Below are 22738 nucleotides of genomic sequence, written 5' to 3' on the forward strand. Positions count from 1 at the left end.
TTCCCTTAAAATGTGTTCTGTGACATATAATTCGCCCGGCGAATATGAGATCGATTCTTTTACAGAAGGGGAAAGAAATTTTTTCGAGAGTGAGAGTCCGCGATGAGTGGGGTCATATTTTTTGCCACAAAAATAAGAGGGTCATAAGATTATCAAAGGGGGTCATAACTTTTGCCATCCCTTATAATATATGTATTGGCCAAGATTGCAGTTACAATCAAATGTTTTGCGCGCCGCTAGAAACGAATTCTTTCCAAATGAACTCAGAACTGCAAGAAGCTGGAGATCATAAACGATTATATAAAGCTAAAATACATATGGACAATTGATATTGAAAAAAGAACTATTAGCAATACAGTTTGACGACACGGCAAATGGATGAAAAATATAATCATAATAAATAATGATCAATTTACCAGTAGATAATTAATCTCTATATATAGTTGAGCGAGCTAATGGCGGCATGCCGTTTATATGATGTTAGAATTCTTGCATGATATCTTTACATACATGCCTACTGTAGTCAGGATCATCATGAACAAATTCGCTGCTTCATGCAAATAAAAAACGTTTCCCTTAAGGGATGTGAGAAGAGCGAACCGTGGTTTGGAACCCAGAGGGAGTGTGTCTGTAAGAGTCACAGCCATCAGAAAATGAATAACCAAGATCTCGCGCCAAATAAACTTACTGTAGTAATTTTCCTGGTCTTTAAAAAAATTAGGCATAGGTGGGAATCGAACGCGGTACCTCCTGGTTCTGAAGCCCGGATAATACCACTAAACAAACTTCCTATCTGCTCTACAACCTGTGATATTAATCCTTGATAATGCTTAACGGAATAAATCAATACTAATACTAATAAAATCATACTCGCCACTCGTGAACTTTTTTGAGTCTACGGCTGTTCCGAAAGCAGCCTTGAACCCTGAATTCAGAGGTAAATTTTGGGTTGTTACATGGAATTCAAAGTAATTATATCATTAAAAAAAACCACCGAGAGGACTACGATACTTATTCAGAGCCAATCTACATTCTGTTGTTTGCAAAAGCCGACGATCAAAGTAAAATTATAAAAGGAGGAGGACCAGAAATCAACGTTAATTCCCGGTAAGCCTAAAAACCGCATCGAAAATAATTAATATTACTAAATTACCAAAACGAATTGTAACGTAGGTATGCAGAAAAGAGTTGTATTCTTAATAACAAAGTATGTGCAAAAAGATTTGTCTTTGGCATGTCGCATTCTTGAAATATCACCAAAATATCAAATTTCGGAAAAAACGCCCCAAAATTTAAAACAAACATGAAAATGCACATTGCACTTGGTGACTCGGTCATTACCTGGCGCGGTGATTTGTGATTCCTCGTCGTTTTCTCTCTCTAGTTACCAGTACTTTAAGTGTGCCCTTACCCCAGCCCTTAAACAACCTGTTTTGATAGATAATTTAATTTTGCACAATGCTAAATATTTCGGACCTCAGCTCAGTCAATTATTAAGAGACCGCTACAAACTAGACTCAAACTCCTGTTAGTAACCTAAAATTTCGTATTTTCAACCAACAACCTTAAACATGTTAAATTAAGAGTAATTATTTCGAAAAGCAAATTTGCTTGCCAATTACTTGTGGATACTATGTCCAATTATAAAATAGAACTATCTTAAGATATAGCGCAAGAAACATTGTATCTCACTGTGGCCTTCAGAATGAAAAATGCGTGTCTAAATAAGATGGCCTTTGGGATGAGAAGGAGGCGGACATAATAAAGATAACTGTTAAGGTCAATATGGTCATTGCTTTTTTCATTGCTTTCCCAATTAATTTGATAGAATTCCATTCTTGTAATAATATGCTACACTATAAAACAATGTAGTGTTTTCCGTAGAAAAATTGCCGGAAAGGTTTCGTAAAATTGTTCTTTAGAAATATTTTGAATAGCTTTCCTTTAAAATATGAAAATTCTTCGGTATTCTTACGATAATTTCCTTATAGTTTGTCAGATAATTTGTACGAAACAATTTGCTGTCGGATTTTTGGTAAAAATACAGCACGATTTCTTGTACAACGTATAATTGGTTTCTTTAAAATCAGAGCTTCCCAACTCTAAGTCTACTCATGGTATGGGAATTTATTTGGGTATTTAAGGATTAAATGCGTACCAGATTGGCAGACATGTATAATTTACCATTCATGTATTATGAATTAAAACAGTGAATACCTAGACAAATCAACAGCACACAAGTGGTTAACATATATAGTTATACAACCACTTGTTCAATAAGTATGCTATAAGAAGTTCTCCTGAATGAACCTAGTAGATCAACGACCAGTGAAGACAATTTCAGTAACCTTGGTAACTACCAACGATGATAACTTTGAATTAAAAACTTTGATTTTCATTAAAATTAGTTGTGGGGCATGTTGTCCATCAAAGGTGATATTTTAATTATATATGTAGCATTGAAGAATTCGGTCAAAGAGCTTCAAATGGTAAATTAACAAGATCCTTATAATTGATTGTTGTTATTTACACGGACATGAATCATTAATTATGCTAATTATAGTTGATATTAATGTATGTGCGTTGATGATATATAAAACATTGATCTATCAATAATAGCACACCATGTCTCATTTTCGCCTTTATTTATATAATAAAGCAAACTAAATATTGTGCATTTGGAAATTTTATCACCCGATAGCATAATTAAACAGGAAGAATATTTGATCACTATCGTTTATATTGATGGTATACCTTAAAGCCTTACTTCTCAAATTCATCGAATTAATTACAATTCTGGCTCATGTTCTAAATTTAAGATACTCCGGGTAAAACAGGCAATAACAAATCTATATGAAATATCGTATAGCGTGTAGGTTTACGACGGAAAAATGTTGAGCATAATGTACAGCTTGTGCAGATAAACATCAGCGTCATAGGAAAGTATTCTATTGTCATTTTTAAGAAAAAGAATTTGATTACCCGGAGTAGTGATAATATTGCTAAAAAAGTTCACCTAGCGAGTTCACCCATACGTGACCTTTAGTTTATAATTGAAGCTATATTTAATATTCTTTGTACATTAGATAATGTTCTGATAGTTGTGTAAATAAAGGAAACAACTAATCGGAAATTATAAAATAACAAGACAGAGCCAGAGGAGAGGAAATGAATATAGAGAGAGGAATTGAAAGGAAGAGAGAAAAAGAGAAAGAGAAAAAGGAGATGAGAAGTGAGGAGAGGAGAGGAGAGGAGAGGAGAGGAGAGGAGAGGAGAGGAGAGGAGAGGAGAGGAGAGGAGAGGAGAGGAGAGGAGGGGAGGAGAGGAGGGGAGAGGAGAGAGGGAGGAGAGGAGAGTCAGAGGAGAGGAGAGTCAGAGGAGAGGAGAGGAGAGTCAGAGGAGAGGAGAGTCAGAGGAGAGGAGAGGAGAGTCAGAGGAGAGGAGAGTCAGAGGAGAGGAGAGGAATTGAATAGAAAAGTATTATACATTGTTATTGCGAAAAGAATCTAATAATGTAGTTTTACCAGTCTTTGCAATACCAATGTATAATACTTTTCTGATCAATTCTAATCTAACAATGTAGTTTTACCACTCTTTGCAATACCATTCTATAATACTTTTCTGTTCAATTCTAATCTAACAATGTAGTTTTACCACTCATTGCAATACCAATGTATAATACTTTTCTGTTCAATTCTAATCTAACAATGAAGTTTTACCACTCTTTGCAATACCAATGTATAATACTTTTCTGTTCAATTCTAACCTAACAATGTAGTTTTACCACTCTTTGCAATACCAATGTATGATACTTTTCTATTCAATTCTAACCTAACAATGTAGTTTTACCACTCTTTGCAATACCAATGTATGATACTTTTCTATTCAATTCTAATCTAACAATGTAGTTTTACCACTCTTTGCAATACCAATGTATAATACTTTTCTTTTAAATTCTAATCTAACAATGTAGTTTTACCACTATTTGCAATACCAATGTATGATACTTTTCTGTTCAATTCTACTCTAACAACGTAGTTTTACCAGTCTTTGCAATACCAATGTATAATACTTTTCTGTTCAATTCTAATCTAACAATGTAGTTTTACCACTATTTGCAATACCAATGTATGATACTTTTCTGTTAAATTCTAATCTAACAATGTAGTTTTACCACTATTTGCAATACCAATGTATAATAATTTTCTATTCAATTCTAATCTAACAATGTAGTTTTACCACTCTTTTGCAATACCAATGTATGATACTTTTCTGTTCAATTCTAATCTAACAATGTAGTTTTACCACTATTTGCAATACCAATGTATGATACTTTTCTGTTAAATTCTAATCTAACAATGTAGTTTTACCACTATTTGCAATACCAATGTATAATAATTTTCTATTCAATTCTAATCTAACAATGTAGTTTTACCACTCTTTGCAATACCAATGTATGATACTTTTCTGTTCAATTCTAATCTAACAATGTAGTTTTACCACTATTTGCAATACCAATGTATGATACTTTTCTGTTAAATTCTAATCTAACAATGTAGTTTTACCACTATTTGCAATACCAATGTATAATAATTTTCTATTCAATTCTAATCTAACAATGTAGTTTTACCACTCTTTGCAATACCAATGTATGATACTTTTCTGTTCAATTCTAATCTGACAATGCCTCATTTCAAATATATAGTTTTAGTTTTGGTTTTGGTTTTGGTCACGTGGTTTCCTATTGTCCTGCCTAACCACTTGAATCATAAGATATCGAACTCATTGTTTCTACCTTTTGTTTAAAACCGAACATTTGTGTCAGTCAGTTTCGGTTTTGGTTTCAGTTTCTTATAAGTGGTGTGGATCGTAAAATTATTTGATTTGAAGTTACCTACTCTAAGTATACAAAAGAAATGTTTAAATTTCGCAGTGCAATATTCACGAGCAGAGAAGTCGAACAAAGCAGTCTACATTTGAAAGCATTGATTTAGTTTGAAAGCATTGACTTGAGACTACGAATTAGCCTAAGCTGATTTCACTGTGAAAATATATAGACCATCGAAATATTTCCACAGACATTACAATAGGCACTTGACAGATTATGACTTCAGTGTTATAAACACTATTATACACAACTCTATTTATGTGCATGTCGCATGACGGAAGATCAATATCATAGAAAGCTGGTTTAAACTAACTTTTATTCAATTTATTTATTGGAGAATAGAGAGAGATAGAGATAGAAGAGATCGCCAGGGAAAGAGGGTATGTGTGTGTGAGGGGGAGGGGGTAAGGGTAAGGGAGAAAGAGAAACAGAGGGGAGAGAGCATTGGAAGTGGGAAGGGAAGGAGGGGAGAGGGGGCTCAAGAGTGGAGTGGAATAATAGGGAAGAGTCGATATCGAGTGTGGGGAGGGGGGAGGGAGGAGGTTATATATAGGTGGCGAAGGGAACATACATGTAGGTAAGAGGTATGGGTTGTGCTTTCCGGGGAATAATCTAATTCATAATCAAATCATCTACATCATCATGCATCGTTTATATTTCAGACAAATAAACAAAACACCCCCACCCCACCCCTCAATATATGCACATGATGTCTATGCATAACTTATCAAACGAATCTCGGAACTCGGGTGTAATTTTATGGTGTCATGGAAGTGTGCCACCTACGACAGAGAGCATCAAAAGTCGTCCGCGTTGATAGATACCGATAATGAAAATGTTAGCACAATAGGCTATTATATACGTATGGTTATAGGCCATTATACTTTTGATTATATATACCCTCTTGTGTCCTCCCAGCACAATAGTGTTATGATTGCATACCAGTTCATCTCCACATTTTAATCCCTTGATTTTTGGTTTCTGAACAATAGAGAAACCAAAACTATATATCTGAAATGAGGGAATGTAGCAGTTTACTATTCTTTGCAATATCAGTGTCCAATTAGTTGTTTCCTCTTTTTACACAACTATCATAACATTATGGAATATACAAATATATAAAGAAAAATTAATATAGCTTCAATTATAACCTGAAGGTCACATGCATGTATATGTAACTATGAAAAACTCGCTGGGTGAATTGGACTCTTTTCAACAAAATTGTATATAAGTTACCTCTCCTCTCCTCTCCTCCTTCCCTCTCCTCCTCCACCTCTCTTCTCCTCTCCTCTCCTCTCCTCGCCTCGCCTCTCCTCTCCTCTCCTCTCCTCGCCTCTCCTCGCCTCGCCTCGCCTCGCCTCGCCTCGCCTCGCCTCGCCTCTCCTCGCCTCTCCTCTCCTCTCCTCCCCTCGCCTCGTCTCGTCTCGTCTCGTCTCGCTTCGCCTCGCCTCGTCTCGCCTTGCCTCTTCCTCTGGCTCTTACCCGTGTGGTGTTATTTTATTGTTTCGAACCGTCCAATTAGTTGTTTCCTTCGTTTTCACAACTATCACAACATTATGCAACATACATAGAAAATTAAATATAGCTGCAATTATAAACTAAAGGTCACATACGGGTGAACTCGCTAGGTGATCTTTTTTTAGCAATATTATCATTTCTCCGAGAATAATTTCCTTGACGCCTATATTTATCTGCACAAGCTGTTCATATCCCCAATATTTGTCCTACACGCTATTTCATATAAGTTTGTTATTGCCTGTTTTACCCAGAGTATCTTAAATCTACAACATGAGCCAGAATCGTAATTTATTGGATGAATTTGAGAAGTAAGGCTTTAAGGTATACCATCAATATAAACGATCGTGATCGAATATTCTTCCTGTTTATTTGTGCTATCGAGTGATTATTTTTCCAAATGCGCAATATTTTGTTTGCCTTATTTATATGATTAATAAAGGCGAAAGTGAGACATGGTGAGCTATGAATTGTAGCAGTTTTAGAAAGCAAGTTAATTGCACTACCAATATTTTATATATCATAAACGCACACACATTATCAACTATAATTAGCATAATTAATGATGCATGCCCGTGTAAATAACAACACTCAATTACAATGTTCGTCTCTATTTACTTTTGAAGCTCTTTTACCGAATTCGTCAATACTACATATATAATGAGAATATCACCTTTGATGGCCATCATGACCCACAACCGTTATTGAATTCTAATGAAAATCAAAGTTTTTAATTCAAATTTAGCATTGCCGGTAGTTACCAAGGTTACTTAAATTGTCTATACTGGTCGTTGACCTACCAGGTTAATTCAGGAGAACTTATAACACACTCATTGAACAAGTGGTTGTATAACTTGTGTGCTGTTGATTTGTTCATCTATTCACTGTTTTAATTCATAATACATGAATTGTAAATTGTCTGGTATAATATTCAATCCTAAAATACACAAATAAATCCCCATACCATGCGTAGACTTAGAGTTGGGAAGATCTGATTTTACAGACAACAATCGTACACTGTAAAAAAAAAGCGTGCTGTATTTTTGATGAAATTCCGACAGCAAATTGTTTGACAAACTAAAAATAATGAAGAATTGTCGTATTTTCAAATTATTTCTAAGGAACAATTTTGCGGAACATTTCCGGCAATTCTTCTGCGGAAAACACTACATTGTTTTATAGTGTAGCATATTATTAGACAAGTGCAAGTGGAATACCATCAAATTAATTGGAAAAGCAATTAAATAAGCAATGCCCATAATGACCTTAACAGTTATCTATATTATGTCCGTCTCCTCCTCATCCTAAACGCCATCTTTCGTTACGCGTTTTTCATTATGAAGGCCACAATGAGATACAATATTTCTTGCGCTATATCTTACGATATTTACACAGCCGTGACGTTAGACACGGCTGTGTCTTTTTTCTTACAGGTTCTTTCTTTCTTTCTTGCACAGCCGCCATCGGCGCTGTGCATTGTTTTTACCGCGTGTCTTTTTTCTTACAGGTTCTTTCTTCTTTCTTTCTTCTTTCTTTCTTCTTTCTGCCGACCACTTCATTTGCTCTAGCACTTACATGCTTACACCGATTTTGACCTAACTTGGTCATAACCATCATTGACCATGCCCCTACATGTCATATAAAACTCGTGGGGTCAAAGGTCACGCAGGGGTCATAGGTCAAAAACGTGATTTCAACTCAAAATGCTTCTTCTCTCACAGATTACATAGGACGGTGACACCACTTGCACACATGAATTGTTATTATCCCGTGTCTATGGGGTCCTCACAGATTTGGGGTCAAAGGTCATTAAAGGGTCACTTCCGGTATAAAACAAAAAACCTTCAAACATTTTTATTTGCTAAGAAAAACATAGGACAGTAACGGTATGTTCACACATAAATTGTAATTACCCTGTGTATATGTGGTATTTTTTATTTAGGGTCAAAGGTCATTAAGGGCCACTTCGGTACAAAACGAAATACCTTTAAATGCTTCTTCTCCCACAAATTACGTCGGACAGTAACACCACTTGCATACATGCATTGTTATTATCCAGTGTCTATGGGGTCCTCACAGATTTGGGGTCAAAGGTCATTAAGGGGTCACTTCCGGTATAAAACGAAAACCGTCAAAAATTTTATTTGCTAAGAAAAACATAGGACAGTAACGGTATGTTCACACATGAATTGTGGGTACCCAATTCATATGTGGTATTTTTTTATTTGGGGTCAAATGTCATTTAGGGGTCACTTCCGGTCTGAGACGAAAAACCTTCAAAATGCCCCTTCTGTCACGAGTAACATAGCAAAGTGGTGCCACATGCACCCATGCATTGACATTAGCCAATGTCTATGGCCGTTTTCATATATTTTGGGGTCAAAGGTCATTAAGGGTAACAACACGGCTGTGTTCGTGGGTTAGACCACAGCTTAGTCTAGTTACACAGCCGTGACGTTAGTCACGGCTGTGTCTTTTTTCTTACAGGTTCTTTCTTCTTCTTCTTCTTCTTCTTCTGTCAATTTTTACATTGCTCTAGCACTCACATGCTTACATCGATTTTGACCTAACTTAGTCGCAATGATCATTCACCGTGCACCTACAAGTTACATGAAACTCATGGGGTCAAAGGTCACGCAGAGGTCATAGGGGTCAAAACGTGATTTCAACTAAAAATGCATCTTCTCCCACAACTAACGTAGGACAGCGACGCCACTAGCACACATGCATTGATATTACCCAGTGTCTATGTGGTGTACACAGATTTGGGGTCAAAGGTCATTAAGGGGTCACTTCCGGTATAAAACGAAATACCTTCAAAAAATTTTATTAGCTAAACAAACTATAGGGCAGTAACGGTATGTTCACATCTGAGTTGCAGTTACCTAGTGTATATGTGATATTTTTTTGAAATGGGTCAAATGTCATTAAGGGGTCACTTCCGGTATAAAACGAAATAACCTTTAAAATGCATCTTCTCCCACAAATTACGTAGGACAGTGACGCCACTCGCACACATGTATTGTAATTACCTAGTGTCTATAGGGTGTACACAGATTTGGGGTCAAATGTCATTAAGGGGTCACTTCCGGTATAAAACGAAATATCTTCAAAAAATTTTATTAGCTAAGAAAAACGTAGGACAGTAACGGTATATGCACACATAAATTGTGGTTGCCCAGTGTATATGTGGTATTTTTTAATTTGGGGTCAAAGGTCATTAAGGGGTCACTTCCGGTATAAAACGAAATACTTATAAAATGCATCTTCTTCCACAAATTATGTAGGACAGTGATACCACTTGCACACATGCATTGGTGTTACCCAGTGTATATGGGGTGTACACAGATTTGGGGTCAAAGGTCATTAAGGGGTCACTTCCGGTATAAAACGAAATATCTTCAAAAATTTGTATTAGCTAAGAAAAACGTTGGACAGTAACGGTATATGCACACATAAATTGTGGTTACCCAGTGTATATGTGGTATTTTTTAATTTGGGGTCAAAGGTCATTAAGGGGTCACTTCCGGTATAAAACGAAATACTTATAAAATGCATCTTCTTCCACAAATTACGTAGGACAGTGATACCACTTGCACACATGCATTGGTGTTACCCAGTGTATATGGGGTGTACACAGATTTGGGGTCAAAGGTCATTAAGGGGTCACTTCCGGTATAAAACGAAATACCTTCAAAAAATTTTATTAGCTAAGAAAAACAAAGGTCAGTAACGGTATGTTCATATATGAATTGTGGTTACCCAGTGTATATGTGGTATTTTTTTATTTTGGGTCAAAGGTCATCAAGGGGTCACTTCCGGTCTGAGACGAAAAACCTTCAAAATGCCCCTACTGCCACAAGTAACATGGCATAGTGATGCCACATGCAAATGTACATTGACACTAGCCAATGTCTATGGGACTTTCATATATTTTGGGGTCAAAGGTCAATAAGGGGTCACAGCACGGCTGTGTTCGTGGTCTTAGACCACAGCTAAGTCTAGTTCTTGCACAGCCGCCATCGGCGCTGTGCATTGTTTTTACCGCGTTCTTGCACATCCGCCATCGGCGATGTGCATTCTTTTTACCGCGTTCTTCTTCTTAAGTTAGGCGTGCAGCCTAACTTATTTTTTTCTTGCTGTTTGTTTCTTTCTTTCTTTCTTTCTTTCTTTCTTTCTCACAATTGACTACTAGTGCTACATCCATGATCGGATGTGGACCAAACGCATAGCCAAGCCGTATTGGGTAAGTGGCTACAAAAGTCTTAAAAGGTTTTAATATCGGAGGTCATCCAGGGGGTCACAGGGGTCAAAATGGTCATTTTTGCCTCATATGTGCCGCACCCCCATTATAATTAGGGGCAAAACATGGAGACATCTAGTCTAGTGTTTTGATAAACAAGAGATAACCACAGGCAATGGTTCTGCTGTCTGTGCTTCAAAACGTGTAAAATTTCGTCTGGATTCGTCTAGTGCTAGGTGGTGAGTGCCGTGCATTCTCTAAATTCAGTAAATTTCCATCGTCAACCGTGTGGAAAATGTCATACGGCCGGGCGGTTTCACAAGTTGCCGGCTCTATCATACCAGTCGCTGCCTGGCTATTGCAGCTGCAATCCATACATCAAAACGTGTAAATTTTGGCTATTCCAACTGCAATCCATACACCCTTCATGCAAGACATGACTGGAATCGTCCACACAGGGAGTGAATATTACAAACGGAGTCACCCATTGAGGTAGGCCCATTCGAAATTCACACGCCCTGTGTGGGAGATTAAGATAATGTCTTCCGGAGAGGTTGTATGAATTTCAACTGGAACAGCCCAGTTGGGGTGTATGAAACCCCAAGTGGGCGATTCACACGAAACAAACTGAGGTATGTTCAGATGCCAATTTTGTTACATATCTTGAGTGTAACTTGTGATGTGATGCCTGTATGCTAGATATAAACAGCTACATCATTTCCACGTGTGGGGGTGTGTGTGGGGTGATATCTTGGCTAAAACTGCATCACGCCTTCCCATGATGCATTTATGAAAATCAATAATCCCACTATAAAATGTTGAAATATGACCGCATTAAACCACAAAGGTCATGTGAGGTCAAAGGTCAGGTCAAATTTAAAGTTGCTCCGATTGGGCTGTAACTCGGGGAAAATGATCCCTGACACTTGGGGAGCATGAAACCGCAAAGGTCATGTGAGGTCAAAGGTCAGGTCAAATTACAAGTTGCTCCGATTGGGCTGTAACTCGGGGAAAATGATCCCTGACACTTTGGGAGTATAAAACCACAAAGGTCATGTGAGGTCAAAGGTCAGGTCAAATTTGAAGTTGCTCCAATGAGGCTGTAAGTCGGGGAAAATGATCCCTGACACTTTGGGAGTATAAAACCACAAAGGTCATGTGAGGTCAAAGGTCAGGTCAAATGTGAAGTTGCTCCAATGAGGCTGTAAGTCGGGGAAAATGATCCCTGACACTTTGGGAGTATAAAACCACAAAGGTCAAGTGAGGTCAAAGGTCAGGTCAATTTTGAAGTTGCTCCAATTAGGCTGTAAGTCGGGGAAAATGATCCCTGACACTTTGAGAGTATAAAACCACAAAGGTCAAGTGAGGTCAAAGGTCAGGTCAAATTTGAAGTTGCTCCAATTAGGCTGTAAGTCGGGGAAAATGATCCCTGACACTTTGGGAGTATAAAACCACAAAGGTCATGTGAGGTCAAAGGTCAGGTCAAATTACAAGTTGCTCCGATTGGGCTGTAACTCGGGGAAAATGATCCCTGACACTTTGGGAGTATAAAACCACAAAGGTCATGTGAGGTCAAAGGTCAGGTCAAATTACAAGTTGCTCCGATTGGGCTGTAACTCGGGGAAAATGATCCCTGACACTTTGGGAGTATAAAAACAAAAAAAGGTCATGTGAGGTCAAAGGTCAGGTCAAATTTGAAGTTGCTCCAATGAGGCTGTAAGTCGGGGAAAATGATCCCTGACACTTTGGGAGTATAAAACCACAAAGGTCATGTGAGGTCAAAGGTCAGGTCAAATTTGAAGTTGCTCCAATGAGGCTGTAAGTCGGGGAAAATGATCCCTGACACTTTGGGAGTATAAAACCACAAAGGTCAAGTGAGGTCAAAGGTCAAGTCAATTTTGAAGTTGCTCCAATTAGGCTGTAAGTCGGGAAAAATGATCCCTGACACTTTGAGAGTATAAAACCACAAAGGTCAAGTAAGGTCAAAGGTCAGGTCAAATTTGAAGTTGCTCCAATTAGGCTGTAAGTCGGGGAAAATGATCCCTGACACTTTGGGAGTATAAAACCACAAAGGTCATGTGAGGTCAAAGGTCAGGTCAAATTACAAGTTGCTCCGATTGGGCTGTAACTCGGGGAAAATGATCCCTGACACTTGGGGAGTATAAAACCACAAAGGTCAAGTGAGGTCAAAGGTCAGGTCAAATTTGAAATTGCTCCAATTAGGCTGTAAGTCGGGGAAAATGATCCCTGACACTTGGGGAGTATAAAACCACAAAGGTCATGTGAGGTCAAAGGTCAGGTCAAATTTAAAGTTGCTCCAATTGGGCTGTAAGTCGGGGGAAATGATCCCTGACACTTGGGGAGTATAAAACCACAACGGTCATGTGAGGTCAAAGGTCAGGGCAAATTTGAAGTTGCTCCAATTGGGCTGTAAGTCGGGGGAAATGATCCTGGGAAGTATTAAACCGCAAAGGTCATTCGAGGTCAAAGGTCAGGTCAAATTTAAAGTTGCTCTGATTGGGCTGCAATTGGGGAAAATGATCCCTGACACTTGGGGAGTATGAAACCGCAAAGGTCATGTGAGGTCAAAGGTCAGGTCAAATTTAAAGTTGGTCCAATTGGGCTGTAACGTGAGAGGAAGAATCCCGGGCAGGGGGGGAGGATGGTGCAGGGTAGGCGAACTGAGGTCAAAGGTCAAGTCAATTTTGAAGTTGCTCCAATTAGGCTGTAAGTCGGGGAAAATGATCCCTGACACTTTGAGAGTATAAAACCACAAAGGTCAAGTAAGGTCAAAGGTCAGGTCAAATTTGAAGTTGCTCCAATTAGGCTGTAAGTCGGGGAAAATGATCCCTGACACTTTGGGAGTATAAAACCACAAAGGTCATGTGAGGTCAAAGGTCAGGTCAAATTACAAGTTGCTCCGATTGGGCTGTAACTCGGGGAAAATGATCCCTGACACTTGGGGAGTATAAAACCACAAAGGTCAAGTGAGGTCAAAGGTCAGGTCAAATTTGAAATTGCTCCAATTAGGCTGTAAGTCGGGGAAAATGATCCCTGACACTTGGGGAGTATAAAACCACAAAGGTCATGTGAGGTCAAAGGTCAGGTCAAATTTAAAGTTGCTCAAATTGGGCTGTAAGTCGGGGAAATGATCCCTGACACTTGGGGAGTATAAAACCACAACGGTCATGTGAGGTCAAAGGTCAGGGCAAATTTGAAGTTGCTCCAATTGGGCTGTAAGTCGGGGGAAATGATCCCTGGGAAGTATTAAACCGCAAAGGTCATTCGAGGTCAAAGGTCAGGTCAAATTTAAAGTTGCTCTGATTGGGCTGCAATCGGGGCAAATGAGCCCTGACACTTGGGGAGTATGAAACCGCAAAGGTCATGTGAGGTCAAAGGTCAGGTCAAATTTGAAGTTGGTCCAATTGGGCTGTAAGTCGGGGGAAATGTTCCCTCACACTTGGGAAGTATTAAACCGCAAAGGTCATCCGAGGTCAAAGGTCAGGTAACATTTAATGTTGCTCTGATTGGGCTGCAATTGGGGAAAATAATCCCTGACACTTGAGAAGTATGAAACTGGAAAGGTCATCCAAGTTCAAAGGTCAGGTCAAATTGAAAGTTGCTCCGATCAGGCTGCAACTTGCGGCAAATGATCCCTAACACTTGGGGAGTGTAAAACCGAAAAGGTCATCCGAGGTCAAATTTAACGTTGCTCAGAATATGAAGCCGAAAAGGTCAACGTTGCACAGTATTGCTGCGTGATGATGTCATCACAGTCATACGCCTAACTTACCTCGTGCCCTTGCAAAGGGCACAGTTGCTCTAGTTGTTTCTTTCTTTCTTTCTCACAATTTACTACTTGTGCTACATCCGTGATCGGATTTCGACCAAATGCATACCCAAGTCGTATTGGGTAGGTGGCTACAAAAGTCTTAAAATGTTTTAATATCGGAGGTCATCCAGGGGGTCACAGGGGTCCGAAATGGTCAGTTTTGCCTCATATGTGCCGCACCCCCCATTATAATTAGGGGCAAAACATGGAGACATCTAGTCTAGTGTTTTGATAAACAAGAGATAACCACAGGCAATGGTTCTGCTGTCTGTGCTTCAAAACGTGTAAATTTTCGTCTCGATTGGTCTAGTGCCAGGTGGTGAATGCCGTGCATTCTCTAAATTCAGTAAATTTCCATCGTCAACCGTGTGGAAAATGTCATACGGCCGGGCGGTTTCACAAGTTGCCGGCTCTATCATACCAGTCGCCGCCTGGCTATTGCAGCTGCAATCCATACATCAAAACATGTAAATTTTGGCTATTCCAACTGCAATCCATACACCGTTCATGCAAGACATGACTGGAATCGTCCACACAAGGAGTGAATATTACAAACGGAGTCACCCATTGAGGTAGGCCCATTCGAAATTCACACGCCCTGTGTGGGAGATTAAGATAATGTCTTCCGGAGAGGTTGTATGAATTTCAACTGGAACAGCCCAGTTGGGGTGTTGGAAACCGCAAGTGGGCGATTCACACGAAACAAACTGAGGTATGTTCAGATGCCAATTTTGTTACATATCTTGAGTGTAACTTGTGATGTGATGCCTGTATGCTAGACATAAACAGCTACAACAGTATTATGCATTGCTTGAGATAGTCATATCTTTAAATAGGTGTGATTGCAGTTGTTTGTACATGTACATGTAGAGATGGCAATGGTATTAGAAGCTATTACATGTGGTTGTGAAATAGGCCATTGTGGGAAATGACTTCATTCAATCAGATTTGATCTGAATATTGTGAGGTTAGTGATGCAGTGGTATTAGTACTATAAAAGCTTTTGTGCTGCACTGGTACTGCACACACGTACTTTTCTTCTTTCTTGAAGAAATATATCGGAACTGGTTGGGGTGGGTGGGGTGTGTGTGTGTGTGTGGGGGGTGATATCTTGGCTAAAACTGCATCACGCCTTCCCATGATGCATTTATGAAAATCAATAATCCCACTTTATAGTTTCTACAGATGACGCAATAATGGTAAATAATGGGGGGGGGGGGGGGTAAGTAAAATGTTGAAATATGACCGCATTAAACTGCAAAGGGCATGTGAGGTCAAAGGTCAGGTCAAATTACAAGTTGCTCCGATTGGGCTGTAACTCGGGGAAAATGATCCCTGACACTTGGGGAGTATAAAACCACAAAGGTCAAGTGAGGTCAAAGGTCAGGTCGAAGTTGAAGTTGCTCCAATTAGGCTGTAAGTCGGGGAAAATGGTCCCTGACACTTTGGGAGTATAAAACCACAAAGGTCATGTGAGGTCAAAGGTCAGGTCAAATTTAAAGTTGCTCCAATTGAGCTGTAAGTCGGGGGGAAATGATCCCTGACACTTGGGGAGTATGAAACCGCAAAGGTCATGTGAGGTCAAAGGTCAGGTCAAATTTAAAGTTGCTCCAATTGGGCTGTAAGTTGGGGATAATGATCCCTGACACTTGGGGGAGTATGAAACCACAAAGGTCATGTGAGGTCAAAGGTCAGGTCAAATTTGAAGTTGCTCCAATTAGGCTGTAAGTCGGGGAAAATGATCCCTGACACTTTGGGAGTATAAAACCACAAAGGTCATGTGAGGTCAAAGGTCAGATCAAATTTAAAGTTGCTCCAATTGAGCTGTAAGTCGGGGGAAATGATCCCTGACACTTGGGGAGTATGAAACCGCAAAGGTCATGTGAGGTCAAAGGTCAGGTCAAATTTAAAGTTGCTCCAATTGGGCTGTAAGTCGGGGAAATGATCCCTGACACTTGGGGAGTATGAAACCACAAAGGTCATGTGAGGTCAAAGGTCAGGTCAAATTTGAAGTTGCTCCAATTAGGCTGTAAGTCGGGGAAAATGATCCCTGACACTTGGAGAGTATGAAGCCACAAAGGTCATGTGAGGTCAAAGGTTAGGTCAAATTTGAAGTTGGTCCGATTGGGCTGTAACTCTGGGAAAATGATCCCTGACACTTGGGAGTATAAAACCACAAAGGTCATGTGAGGTCAAAGGCCAGGTCAAATTTAAAGTTGCTCCAATTGGGCTGAAAGTCGGGGGAAATGATCGCTGACACTGGGGAGTATAAAACCACAAAGGTCATGTGAGGTCAAAGGTCAGGTCAAATGTGAAGGTGCTCCGATGAGGCTGTAGCTTGGGGACAATGATCCCTGACACCTGGGAAGTATTAAACCACAAAGGTCATCCGAGGTCAAAGGTCAGGTCAAATTTAAAGTTGCTCTGATTGGGCTGCAACTCGGGGAAAATAATCCCTGACACTTGAGAAGTATGAAACTGGAAAGGTCATCCAAGTTCAAAGGTCAGATCAAATTTAAAGTTGCTCCGATCAGGCTGCAACTTGCGGCAAATGATCCCTAACACTTGGGGAGTGTAAAACCGAAAAGGTCATCCAAGGTCAAAGGTCAGGTCAAATGTAACATTGCTCCGAATATGAAACCGAAAAGGTGAACCGAAGACAAAGGTCGGGTCAAATTTAACGTTGCACAGTATTGCTGCGTGATGATGTCATCACAGTCATACGCCTAACTTACCTCGTGCCCTTGCAAAGGGCACAGTTACTCTAGTTAAGTTAGGCGTGCAGCCTAACTTATTTTTTTTTCTTGCCATTTCTTTCTTTCCTCTTCTTCTTCTTCTTTCTCACAATTTGCTACTACTCCCACATCCTTGATCGGATTTCGACCAAACTCAGTCACAAGCAGTATTGGGTAGCTGGCTACAAAAGTTATGGATTTGTTTAACGTCCGAGGTCATCCAGGGTCACAGGGTCAAATAAGGTCATTTTAATCGAAAATGCTCCGATTGAGCTGAAATTTAAATGCAATGATCCTTATGACATTCTAACCATGTTTAAAACATGTTTAAATTTATTTAAGGTCATTAAGGGGCCATGAAGGGGTCAAAGGTCAAGTTTTTCAAAATGCTCCAATTGAGCTGAAATTTAAATGCAATGATCCTTATGACATTCTAAACATTTATAAAAAATTTAAGATTCATTTAATGTCATTAAGGGGTCATAAAGGGGTCAAAGGTCAAGTTTTTAAAATGCTCCAATTGAGCTGAAATTTATATGCAATGATCCTTATGACATTCTAAATATTTTTAAAACATTTTAAGATTTATTTAAGGTCATTAAGGGGTCATGAAGGGGTCAAAGGTCAAGTTTTCCAAAATGCCCTGATTGAGCTGAAATTTAAATGCAATTAGCCTTATGACATTCTAAACATGTTGAAAATATTTTAAAATTCATTTCAGGTCATTAAGGGGCAATAAAGGGTCAAAGGTCAAGTTTTCAAAATGCTTCAATTGAGCTGAAATTTAAATGCAATGATCCTTATGACATTCTTAACATGTTTTAAATATTTTGAAATTCATTTAAGGTCATTAAGGGGTCAAAGGTCAAGTTTTCAAAATACCAGCTTTCCACGATCAAGGTATATTAAAATGGCAATTAATGAAACAGTCTTATTAAAATTAATACTATCCAGCACAGTAGGCCTATTGCTGCTTTATCAGATCGTCACAATCATCCGCCTAACTTACCTCGTGCCCTTGCAAAGGGCACAGTTGCTCTAGTTGCACATCCGCCATCGGCGATGTGCATTCTTTTTACCGCGTTCTTCTTCTTCTTCTTTCTTCTGTCAACACTTGCAGACCCCCCCTCTTGAAATTTACAAATTGCTCTAGCTCCGACATACTTTCATGGATTTCAACCAAACTTAGACACACTCATCACTGGCACTTGCTACAAATGTCACATGATCAATTTCCGGTCAATGGTCATCCACTTCCGGTCAATGGTCAAAAACGTGATTTTCACTAAAAATGCTTCTTCTTCCAAATATTACATAGCATCGTGACATCACTTGCACACATGCATCATATATAGCCAGTGTCTAAAAGTTATACCACAAAATTGGAATCAAAGGTCATTAAGGGGTCACTTCCGGTAAAAGTCTGAAAAATTTGTAAAAAATATTCAAAAATCACTGTCTTTACAAATTACATAGCAGAGAGTCGCCATTAGCACACATGCATCGCTACTAGCTAGGGTCTTTAGGATGCCTACAGTTTTGGGGTCAAAGGTCATTAAGGGGTTACTTCCGGTCAAAAACCAAAATTATCAAAAATTTAAAAAAATTTTATCTCAAAATGTAAACAGACCAGAGTAATATAATCATCATACATGAATCAGTGTTACTTGATGTATGCATGGTATTTTTATTTTGGGGGTCAAAGGTCATTAAGGGGTCACTTCCTGTTTTAGCTAAATAACTTTAAGAATTTTTATCTCGACAACTAAACATAGTAGAATTTTTAATTAAAATTGGAACAATGCATTTTGTCGGTGTACATAAGGTTTTTTTTCATTGAAGTCAAAAGTCATTAAAGGGGTCAAAAGGTCAATCATAAATTTTTTTAAATCAAAATCCACGTATAAGTTCCGATTAAGCTGAAATTCACCAGGAATATTCCTTATGACATCCTAAGCACTATGTTATATTTTTGCGGGGTCAAAGGTAATTAAAGGATCACTTCCGGTTCTCACAGATTAAGGGGTCATTTTTATTTTGCATCAGCCCCCCTAAAATACCTGGCGGTTGTGCATGCTCGCGGTCGCAGGCGACCGCAACCATATCTAGTTACCTAGCCGGGACACCGGCTAGGTCTTGTGATGCTATCGGATCTTTCTTCTTTCTGGCAACACATGCGTGACTTGCCACGTTTTGCCCTAGCTCTGTTATGCTTTGACAGTTTTTGACCATACTTGGTCACAAACACCACTGACCATGTCCCCATATGTGACATGACATTGAACTCCATTTGACCTTTGACCTGCTCACAATGGCAAAAATGTGATTTTTACTCTAAAATGCTTCTTCTTCCACAAATAACATGTGATGGTGACATGCTTAGGTCATGTGACTTGACTTTGGTCGGTGTCTATAATTTATTCACAGAATTTGGGTCAAAGGTCATTAAGGGGGTCATTTCCGGTCTGAGAGCTAAAAATATTCCAAAAATCACTGTTTTTACAAATTACATAGCAGAGTGCTGTCATTAGCACACATGCATTGCTACTAACCAGGGTCTTTGGGGTGTCTACAGTTTTGGGGTCAAAGGTCATTAAGGGGTCGCTTCCGGTCAAAACCCACAAATCATCAAATATGTTCATTTTTTTAAATCTCAAAACGTAACCAGACCAGAGTGACATAAACTTCATATATGCATTAGTGTTACCCGATGTATGCACAGTATTTTTATTTTTTTGGTCAAAGGTCATTTAGACGTCATTTCCGGTTTTAAGCTAAATAACTTCAAGAATTTTTATCTCCATAACTAAACATAGTAGATTTTTTAAATTTAAACTGTAACAATGCATTTTCTCGGTGTAAATGAGGTTTTTTTTATATTGGGGTCAAAGGTCATTAAGGAGGTCAAAACGTCAAATTTGCAAAAAATGTTTAAAATTACGGAAAAGTAGCTGTATCTCAGCATATGGAAAACGGATAAAGCCCCTACATGCTACAGTGATGCACCATTAATGGTGTGAGATGTCCATAATAGCCGGTCAAAGGTCAAACTTTAAGTTAAGACTGGCATTTCCGGCCCTGGTTAGGTCCAGATCTGTAACCAGATCTAGTTCTTCTTTCTTTCTTCTGTCAACATCATAATCAGCCATCGTAGCCACATGCTTTCAGGCATGTTGACCATATTTGGTCAGTATAACCGTTTGGTGGTGCCACAGATGTCACATGATCAACTTCCGGTCAAATGTCATCCACTTCCGGTCAATGGCCAAAACTTGGATTTTCACTAAAAATGCTACTCCTCCCACATATTACATAGCACCGTGACGTCACTTACACACATGCATCATCTATAGCCACTGTCTAAAAGTTATACCACAAAATTGGAATCAAAGGTCATTAAGGGGTCACTTCCGGTAAAAAGTCTGAAAAATTTGTAAAAAATATTCAAAAAATCACTGTCTTTACAAATTACATAGCAGAGAGTCGCCATTAGCACACATGCATCGCTACTAGCCAGGGTCTTTAGGATCTCTACAGTTTTGGGGTCAAAGGTCATTAAGGGGTTACTTCCGGTCAAAAACCAAAATTATCAAAAATGTTTTAAAAAATTTTATCTCAAAATGTAAACAGACCAGAGTAATATAATCATCATACATGAATCAGTGTTACTTGATGTATGCATGGTATTTTTATTTTGGGGGTCAAAGGTCATTAAGGGGTCACTTCCTGTTTTTAGCTAAATAACTTTAAGAATTTTTATCTCGACAACTAAACATAGTAGAATTTTTTAATTAAAATTGGAACAATGCATTTTGTCGGTGTACATAAGGTTTTTTTTTCATTGAAGTCAAAAGTCATTAAGGGGTCAAAAGGTCAATCATAAATTTTTAAAAATCAAAATCCACGTATAAGTTCCGATTAAGCTGAAATTCACCAGGAATATTCCTTATGACATCCTAAGCACTATGTTATATTTTTGCGGGGTCAAAGGTAATTAAAGGATCACTTCCGGTTCTCACAGATTAAGGGGTCATTTTTTATTTTGCATCAGCCCCCCCCCCCTAAAATACCTGGCGGTTGTGCATGCTCGCGGTCGCAGGCGGCCGCAGCCATATCTAGTTGCACATCCGCCATCGGCGATGTGCATTCTTTTTACCGCGTTCTTCTTCTTGCACATCCGCCATCGGCGATGTGCATTCTTTTTACCGCGTTCTTAAGTTAGGCGTGCAGCCTAACTTATTTTTTTCTTGCTGTTTGTTTCTTTCTTTCTTTCTTTCTTTCTTTCTTTCTCACAATTGACTACTAGTGCTACATCCGTGATCGGATGTAGACCAAACGCATAGCCAAGCCGTATTGGGTAAGTGGCTACAAAAGTCTTAAAATGTTTTAATATCGGAGGTCATCCAGGGGGTCACAGGGGTCAAAAATTGTCATTTTTGCCTCATATGTGCCGCACCCCCCATTATAATTAGGGGCAAAACATGGAGACATCTAGTCTAGTGTTTTGATAAACAAGAGATAACCACAGGCAATGGTTCTGCTGTCTGTGCTTCAAAACGTGTAAAATTTCGTCTGGATTCGTCTATTGCCAGGTGGTGCGTGCCGTGCATTCTCTAAATTCAGTACATTTCCATCGTCAAACGTGTGGAAAATGTCATACGGCCGGGCGGTTTCACAAGTTGCCGGCTCTATCATACCAGTCGCTGCCTGGCTATTGCAGCTGCAATCCATACATCAAAACGTGTAAATTTTGGCTATTCCAACTGCAATCCATACACCCTTCATGCAAGACATGACTGGAATCGTCCACACAGGGAGTGAATATTACAAACGGAGTCACCCATTGAGGTAGGCCCATTCGAAATTCACACGCCCTGTGTGGGAGATTAAGATAATGTCTTCCGGAGAGGTTGTATGACTTTCAACTGGAACAGCCCAGTTGGGGTGTATGAAACCCCAAGTGGGCGATTCACACGAAACAAACTGAGGTATGTTCAGATGCCAATTTTGTTACATATCTTGAGTGTAACTTGTGATGGGATGCCTGTATGCTAGATATAAACAGCTACATCATTTCCACTGATGGCTATAGGTGTGGGGGGTGTGTGTGTGGGGGGGGGTGATATCTTGGCTAAAACTGCATCACGCCTTCCCATGATGCATTTATGAAAATCAATAATCCCACTATATAGTTTCTACAGATGACGCAATAATGGTGAATAAGGGGTGAGGGTAGGCCTAAGTAAAATGTTGAAATATGACCGCATTAAACCACAAAGGTCATGTGAGGTCAAAGGTCAGGTCAAATTTAAAGTTGCTCCGATTGGGCTGTAACTCAGGGAAAATGATCCCTGACACTTGGGGAGTATGAAACCGCAAAGGTCATGTAAGATCAAAGGTCAGGTCAAATTACAAGTTGCTCCGATTGGGCTGTAACTCGGGGAAAATGATCCCTGACACTTAGGGAGTATAAAACCGCAAAGGTCAAGTGAGGTCAAAGGTCAGGTCAAATTTGAAGTTGCTCC

This window comes from Amphiura filiformis, chromosome 5 (assembly GCF_039555335.1).
Source record: "Amphiura filiformis chromosome 5, Afil_fr2py, whole genome shotgun sequence".
In the NCBI taxonomy this organism is placed as follows: Eukaryota; Metazoa; Echinodermata; class Ophiuroidea; order Amphilepidida; family Amphiuridae; genus Amphiura; species Amphiura filiformis.